Source organism: Triticum aestivum, chromosome 7A (assembly GCF_018294505.1).
Source record: "Triticum aestivum cultivar Chinese Spring chromosome 7A, IWGSC CS RefSeq v2.1, whole genome shotgun sequence".
Classification (NCBI taxonomy): Eukaryota; Viridiplantae; Streptophyta; class Magnoliopsida; order Poales; family Poaceae; genus Triticum; species Triticum aestivum.
Window position 1 is genome coordinate 436,576,235 of NC_057812.1, and position 8,834 is coordinate 436,585,068.

Genomic DNA, 8,834 nt, shown 5'->3' on the forward strand with positions numbered 1-8,834 from the left:
GCTCATATGATCTCATCATGAACAGTAAAAATATGAAACAATTGGAAAATAAAAAAAAATTGGTGGCAAACATTGTTCTGAGTGCTTGCCAAGTTTCATCAAGGGATGACATTCATGGAAGTCGTGACAAAAACACAAATTCAGCACTCCAAAATGCTTTTCTTTTTTAGCAACAATTTTTTTTGCCACGACTTCCATGAATGCCATCCCTTGATGAAACTTGGCAAGCAATCAAAACATTGGTCAATGTTTGCCATAAAAGAAATTAGAATATTTTTTTCAATTGTTTCATATTTTACTGTTCATGTTGAGAGCATATGAGCTCAAACTGAGATGGGGACTTTCCAACACTTCTGTTATGAATGCAAATGACATGCACATATAGATGATGTTTTTGTGAATATTTTGATATTTTATCTGCATTTTAACGAGTTAGTACGAGTTTGCTACGAAGTTTTCAAAGTGATGGTCAAACGAAAGCATAGAAGGAGGTAAGTGGTTTGGGCAGAACCGGGGATTTTTGGAAAATAGGGGTAAAACTGTCGTGTAGGACCAACTAGGATAATTGATTTTATGCCTTTAGTTGGGTCACACTCGGACCGCGGCAGGTTTACCCCTAGTTCCCTAAAACACTCGTTCCGCTCAACCACTTTGCTCGTTTTATACTTTTGCCCTTTGACCGTTTAACTGTCACTTTAAAAACTTCATAACAAATTCACACTAACTCTGAAAAATGCAAATAAGATATCACTATGTTTAGAAAAATATCACCTATATGTGCATCTCCGGCATTGTTTGGGCGAACTAGGGATAAACCTGCCGAGTGGCCCAACTAGGGGCATAAAACCAATTATCCCTACAATTAATTATCCCTAATTCAAAAAGGCTTGCAATTTTGTCTATACCCACTCGGCGCATCTCCAGCATTGTTTCTCAAAACGGACACACTAAGACATCAAATCCGGACAGCAGGGTGGGTCAGCCGGACCTAGAGAAAAAAAGTACATGGGTGGACATGTGGTCCAACCGACAGTGAGCCAAGTGGACTATCCAAACACTCCCATAGATCCACATGTTTATGTAATCACAAAATTTGTCTAAAAAATTGTAATCACGAAATGCTATGTATTGTAAAAGATGCTGTCAACCGGACAAAAAGAATTCCGTGTTCCAGAGGAAAATTTTGTTGGGGAGATTTTCTTTTTCCTTTCTACCATATTCCAGGTATAGTCAGAATTTGGATATGTTCCTTCTTTTTTCCTGTGAACAAAGTGCAACAAGAACACATGAAAAAATCTTGACCAGAGAAAGAACATATATGATACAAGGATCCATGTCTTGTTTGGACTACAGCAAATATTGTAGAACTAAAAATGAAGTGTTCCACAATTGTTAATTTCCATGAGATGGTAGTGTGTATCGTGGTGTGAACATCACCATTTCAACATTTTCCTTGGTCAGAATGACGCACTCATCAGCATTGGAAGGGGTCAAGCTCTTTCATTTACAAGCAGGCAATCAAAATTATCCTTTACTTTTGGGAACATACCAGTCTCTCTTTGTTTGATCGTACGAGAGAGTTGAGCAGCTGCCGTTGCGGTAATCCCATGACAGCACCTTCTTCATCAAGCCGCGCAGCCTCTCAGCACCTGGACCAGGCTCTAAAACAGAGTCTTCCTGTCTAGACAAACAAGGGTCAGCCCCTCCTTCAAAGCTCCCATTACACCATGCCCCAGGAGTGAACCGGCCTTCAGAGCGGTGCAGAAGCTCACGGTCGATCCTGTCCAAGACCTTGTTTGTCTTCCTTTGGAAACTTCCGTGCAAAGGGCGCGCCACTCTTGACCATGTTGTTGAAGTCCTTCATGGAGAGGGTCAGCGGATGCTGTTTTGCAGGGTAGTCCCAGGCAATGTAGTGCAGGTCATGACCAACTGCAGTGCCCTGAAACTCATCAGAGTTGCAGATCACAGTATGGAAATAACCTTCTGGAGAGGAGATGAAGTTGACATAGTACATCAGGAGGGTGCGTGGGAGATTATCCCAACCCCATATGCAGTACTCCAGGAAGGATTTCGTGAGCATTATCCAAGCAGAACCTGATGATCCCAACAGGGAGGGCTGTCATGTTAAGATACACTAGAAAGTGTCATTTCAACAAGAAAACATGCCTTAACACTCAACAGACACCAAGACCACCAGTTATAAAGTTGCTCACATTCTCATCCTTATACACAAAAACTTTTGATTTTCCATACTACTATTAATTCAGTTTGTATCCCTGTTTACTAGAATAAAATTTGGAGTCACTTTCTTGATGCCAACAAATGATTCCATACACTGTTTCGCAGGATAAGGGTTTCCAGTTTAGTAACAAGAAATGCAAATAAAAATCATATGCATAGATAGTACAAACTTTTGATCATTTAAGAATAGCACGCTGTCTTAACTAAATTAGCGCCCTGATTCAAATACTTTTGCTCACAATACCTCCAGACTGATATGCCAATCCAACAAATAGCCACTGTTATTCTTTATGCAAAATGTACAACTTGAACTAAGAAGCTATAGCAAGTGTAAAAATTAAGAGCACAATTGAATAAATTTAAGCAAGTGGTTCTCGAAGGCCACATGTCATGTATGCCGACTGCCACACAAATGTACTGGCTTATGGGTTGAAATGTAGAATTGCCAATACTGAAATCAGAAAGCAGTCCTACCAGTATATAATTTGAAAGATGTTGGCAATTCTCGCCGCTCAGGTGTCGTAGAAAGGTCAAACTTTTTTGACAGATAAAGCCCTGGGTCCAGAACTATGGGTTTTGCTCTTTGGATCCTGTGATGAAAGCACACAGACATCAGAAAAGGCAAAGTAGTTTGCGAAGGATAAACAGAGCTAGATAATGTAAATCAAAATAAAGTGTTTACACCATTAAGAAAACGTACCTTTTCCATCCAGATATTTGCATGTGCTCTATAAAATTAAGATTTCTTGGCAAAGACGAGAACACATGAAGTATATCTGTACAAAAATAACAGCAGTTAACTACTTATGGAGTATGCAATAAATTAAGTATATCAGCACAGAGATAGTATCAGTTCACACTACAAGTACACTGCCTTCAGTAGTTATGTTGTTGATTTAGTGAAATTTTAAACGAACACTGCACACTGCACACTGGCACTTCACCACCTGTAACCTATCCATGGCCTCTATCCTCTAGATATCGACGTAAGTGATGCTTCCTGACGCTTACAATCTTCACTCACTGAGGAGGCTATCCTCTACATAAGTGATGATAATGCAGAAGATATCTGATTAAGCTAGTCCAGACTGCAGGCGTAGGGCAACATATGTGGCCCCGAAGCGCACATACTATGAATGATTTTAATCTTATGACATGATATTGTTGCCAGAGCACTGCTACGCAGACGATTTTTGGACGACAAGCCAATCAAACCGTCCATGTATAGCAACAAAAGGCAGCACACCCCTTGATGGACCATCGTCTGATGGTCGTGCATACTGTTCGTCGTGTGCACAGCAATTCCGATGTTACCAACTACAGTGCTCTATATCAGACAACAGGAGTACAGTTTCAGCAGGTAAATCAAGGAATGAACATAGTATCACATTGGCTGGTTTGTGTTTGCCAATCATGAGAATGCAGCTCCAGCTTTCATTTAGTTGTTCAATGCAACAAAAGACTGGTCCCTGGACAGGAGTGGTATGCACTGCAGGAAAATAGAAATGGAAATGTTGAACAAGAGCACTAACCATCTTGCGTCATGAGGGGATAATCCGAGGCGCTGAGGTTGATGAACCAGTCCCACTCCAAGCCTTCTTTGAGGAGGATCGCCACGGCGTGGAGCGTGCAGGCGACCATCGTCGGCCCCTTGTACGTGACCAGGTTGCCCTTGGCGATCACCCGCACATTCCCGACCTGGCTGAACATCGGGTCCCCCTTGACGTACATGGCCAGGTCAATCCTCTCCCGGGGCGGCGCCTCCAGATCCAAGTGCAGGATGTACTGGTTGCGCGGGTGGTATATCGCCTGCAGCACCCTCCGCATCCGCAGGCCGTCGCCCTTGGTGCCCTCCAGGAGATACGCCAGCCTGGGCGGCTCGGCGTCGGAGTCGTCCGAGTTCACGGCGGCGTTGTCGGGGTTGTCGTTGTCATCCAGCAGCGGGTCCTTGGCCTCGGGTTCCACTGACTGGCCGCTGTCTCGCTGCGACGGTGAGCCTCCATCGTCCCAGTCGGTGAACGAGACGACGTCGACGAGGAAGGCGTCGTCGCCGGCCAAATAGGGCGGTGAGAAGAGGCCGCAGGCGGCGGCCAGGAAGAGGGTGACCGACACGAGGAGGCTCGCGAGGAAGGGGAGCAGCCACCGGCGGTCGTTGAAGGGCCGCCCGGGGCCGGAGTTGAGGCCACAGCTCTTCCTCATTTGCTCGTAAGCATTCCACTAGTACACCGCAGTGGCGGAGCTAGAAAAAATGTCAACGGGGGCGCGCACGACTCCAAATCCAAAGCCTGTGCTTCCCAAATCGCTCTAACTTGCCAACCTACATTCGCAGATCACGTCAAGAACAGTGAGCAAACTCGAATTTGTAGCCACCATTCACACTTCATCAAATCCCCAATTCCTAAATCGGCAAACCCCAAATGAAGGGGAGAAATTCGAAGGAGCGTTACCTGTGCTCCCGTGACCCCGCCGGGTGCCGCGCCACCGCCCTACGCTGCCTCCTGCGAGAAACCGGCCTGAGGGATCCAGATTGGTTGCTTCGTCCGGCTCCACGCTTTGGTCGGAGCAGCAGGCCTGGAGTGGTTGAGCTCGGCAGCGTACAGCACTAGCAACACCGGATTTTCCTCTTCTTCTTTTTTTTGATTTTTTTAGTAGGGCAGCACAAGATTTACATTTTACCTTGGCTCGACTTAAAAAAAATCAGATCTATCATAAATAACCACAAGAAGATAAAGCACCTCAAACATAATAAAAATTAAATCGAGGTCCGTGGCCACCGAAGGACTATTGTCGCCGCCAGAACGATGTGCCGTTGTTGCCGCTCCCACATCAAAGACGGCCTCACCTTGTCGATTAGAGTTGGCCAAATGGGCCGGCCCAGCCCGGCCAATTGTAATCGTGTCTGGCACGGCCCGGGCCACTAGGGCATAATTATTATATGGGTCGTCTTGTGTCGGCCTCTATATATAGGGATTGACTATTTGTCACCTTGAGTGAGAAATATCTATTTTTCATCCTCCTTTTTTTAACATCAATGCTTCGTAATTTTACGTTTTGTAAATTTTGTCTTATTTCAGACATAAAAATATACCATAAGAAAATATATACTTGCCGTAAAAATATTTTATGTTACGTAAAATTACAAACATAAAAACATAATGTAAAATACACATAAAATGCAATTTTCCTAGTGTTGTGACCTACATTTTTGTTTTCTTATGCTAATATTTTTATAGTGAATCAATATGAATGTAACTATTTGTCATTTATATGTAATTTATTTATGAAACGATCGTAAGACTACCTCGGTGAAGAATTAATTATTCTACACCGTGGGTATATATATACGTCCTCTGCCTCAAAATAAATGTCTTAAGCTTAGTAAAACTTTGTACTAAAGTTAGTATAAAGTTGAGACACTTATTTTGGGAAGAAAGGAGTATAAGATAATCGGGCCATGTTGTGACAGCCCGCCCAAGCACGGTCCAGGGCGTGTCTGAAAGGATCAAGAAGAGGTGTCTAGAGAGGGGTGAATAGACTCTTAACAAATAAAAGTTGCATTTTTTATTTTCTCCAAGTTAAGGTAGAGTTTTAGTGTAAGTTCAAACGTTCATCATATATTTCAAGCAAGCATGACAAGAGTATATGAGCAGCGGAAAGTAAAGCATGCAAGTTGCAAGAATGTAAAGGGGTGTGATTGGAGTGTGCAAACATAATTGGAGACACGGAGATTTTTGGCGTGGTTCCAATAGGTGGTGCTATCGTACATCCACGTTGATGAAGACTTCAACCCATGAAGGGTAACGGTTGCGTGAGTCCACGGAGGGCTCCACCCACGAAGGGTCCACGAAGAAGCAACCTTGTATATCCCACCATGGCCATCGCCCACGAAGGACTTGCCTCACTAGGGTAGATCTTCACGAAGTAGGCGATCTCCTTGCCCGTACAAACTCCTTGGTTCAACTCCACAATCTTGTTGGAGGCTCCCAGGTGACACCTAACCAATCTAGGAGACACCACTCTCCAAAAGGTAATAGACGATGTGTTGATGATGAACTCCTTGCTCTTGTGCTTCAAATGATAGTCTCCCCAACATTCAACTCTCTCTCACTGATTTAGATTTGGTGGAAAGAAGATTTGAGTGGAAAGCAACTTGGATAAGGCTAGAGATCAAAATTCAAATGGTTGGAATGGAATATCTTGACCTCAACACATGAGTAGGTGGTTCTTTCTCAGAAAATATGTGTTCTGATGGCTCTCTCCACGAATGAAAAATGGGTGGAGGGGTATATATAGCCTCCACACAAAATCTAACCGGTACACACAAATCACCAAACTCGGTGGGACCGAATCAAAAAACTCGGTCGGACCGATTTGTCGGGGAACGTAGCAGAATTTTAAAATTTTATACGCATCACCAAGATCAATCTATGGAGTCATCTAGCAACGAGGGAGAAAGGAATGCATCTACATACCCTTGTAGATCACGAGCGGAAGCGTTCAAGAGAACGGGGTTGATGGAGTCGTACTCGACGTGATCCAAATCACCGAAGATCCTAGCGTCGAACGGACGACACATCCGCGTTCAACACACGTACGGAGCGAGGACATCTCCCGCGCCTTGATCCAGCAAGGAGGAGGGAGAGGTTGAGGAAGAGGGCTCCAACAGCAGCACGACAGCGTGATGGTGATGAAGCTGCAGTACTCTGGCAGGGCTTCGCCAAGCTCTTATGGAGGAGGAGAGGTGTTGGGGAGGGGAAGGGCTGCGCCTTGGATGTCGTATGCAGCCCTCCCCTCACCCCTCTATTTATAGGGGAAGGGGGAAGGGGGCCGGCCCCCTCTAGATGAGATCTAGAGGGGGGGTGGCGGCCAAGGGGAGGGGGGCTTGCCCCCCAAGCAAGGGGGCGCCCCCTCTTAGGGTTTCCCCCAACCCTAGGCGCATGGGCCCTAGGGGGGTGTGGCGCCCCAGCCCACTTGGGCTGGTTTCCTTCTCCATACAGCCCATAAGGCCCTCCGGAAGAGGTGGCCCCTCCCGGTGGACCCCCGAAACCCCTCCGATGGCCCCGGTACAATACTGATATTCCCCTGAACCTTTCCGGCGACCGTATGACAACTTCCATATATAAATCTTTACCTCCGGACCATTCTGGAACTCCTCGTGATGTCCGGGATCTCATCCGGGACTCCGAACAACATTCGGTAATCACATACAAGTCTTCCTAACAACCCTAGCGTCACCGAACCTTAAGTGTGTAGACCCTACGGGTTCGGGAGACATGCAGACATGACCGAGACGACTCTCCGGTCAATAACCAACAACGGGATCTGGATACCCATGTTGGCTGCCACATGCTCCACGATGATCTCATCGGATGAACCACGATGTCGAGGATTCAATCAATCCGTATACAATTCCCTTTGTCAATCGGTACGTTACTTGCCCGAGACTCGATCGTCGGTATCCCAATACCTTGTTCAGTCTCGTTAATGGCAAGTCACTTTACTCATACCGTAATGCATGATCCCGTGATCAACCACTTGATCACATTGAGCTCATTATAACGATGCATTACTGAGTGGGCCCAGAGATACCTCTCCGTCATACGGAGTGACAAATCACAGTCTCGATTCGTGCCAACCCAACAGACACTTTCGGAGATACCTGTAATGTACCTTTATAGTTACCCAGTTACGTTGTGACGTTTGGCACACCCAAGGCACTCCTACGGTATCCGGGAGTTGCACAATCTCATGGTCTAAGGAAATGATACTTGACATTCAGAAAAGCTACATCAAACGAACTACACGATCTTTGAGCTAAGCTTAGGATTGGGTCTTGTCCATCACATCATTCTCCTAATGATGTGATCCCGTTATCAATGACATCCAATGTTCATAGTCAGGAAACCATGACTATCTTTTGATCAACGAGCTAGTCAACTAGAGGCTCACTAGGGACGTGTTGTAGTCTATGTATTCACACATGTATTACGATTTCCGGATAACACAATTATAGCCTGAACAATAGACAATTATCATGAACAAAGAAATATAATAATAACCATTTTATTATTGCCTCTAGGGCATATTTCCAACACGATTTAGTTCATAATGTGTCTGTTAGGCATTTCGGTGGGATCGATATGATCAACTCGGTGGGACCGATGTGCTAGGGTTAGGGTAAAACCTCATCTCGGTTTGATCGATTACACAAACTCGGTGAGACCGATTTTGGTAATAATCAAAACAGAGAGTTGGTCAGGCAAACTCGGTGGGACCGATTGCTTATCTCGGTAGGACCAAAATAATTCCAACAGGCAACAGAGAGTTTGCAAGCCCATCTCGGTGAGACCGAGATCCCATCAGTGAGACTGAATTGATTAGGGTTTGTGGGAGTGGCTATGTCAAGTGAACTCAATGGCGTCGGATAGAGTGTTTCGATGGGGCCGAGTTTGACTTTTGATTTGGGACATATGTGAATATGAGAAAGTGGTTGAGGGCTTTGGAGCATATCACTAAGTACTTTGAGAAAGCAAGCCATTAAGAAACACCTCATCCCCTTTTAATAGTATTGGCTTTTCCTAAGGACTCAATGT

General features: G+C 45.1%; 1 pseudogene; it reads right to left on the reverse strand.

The window, feature by feature from the left end:
• Window positions 1-1,279: 1,279 nt before the first annotated feature.
• LOC123147415 (beta-glucuronosyltransferase GlcAT14B-like) lies at window positions 1,280-4,989 on the reverse strand (annotated as a pseudogene).
• Between the last annotated feature and the right edge of the window lie 3,845 nt (window positions 4,990-8,834).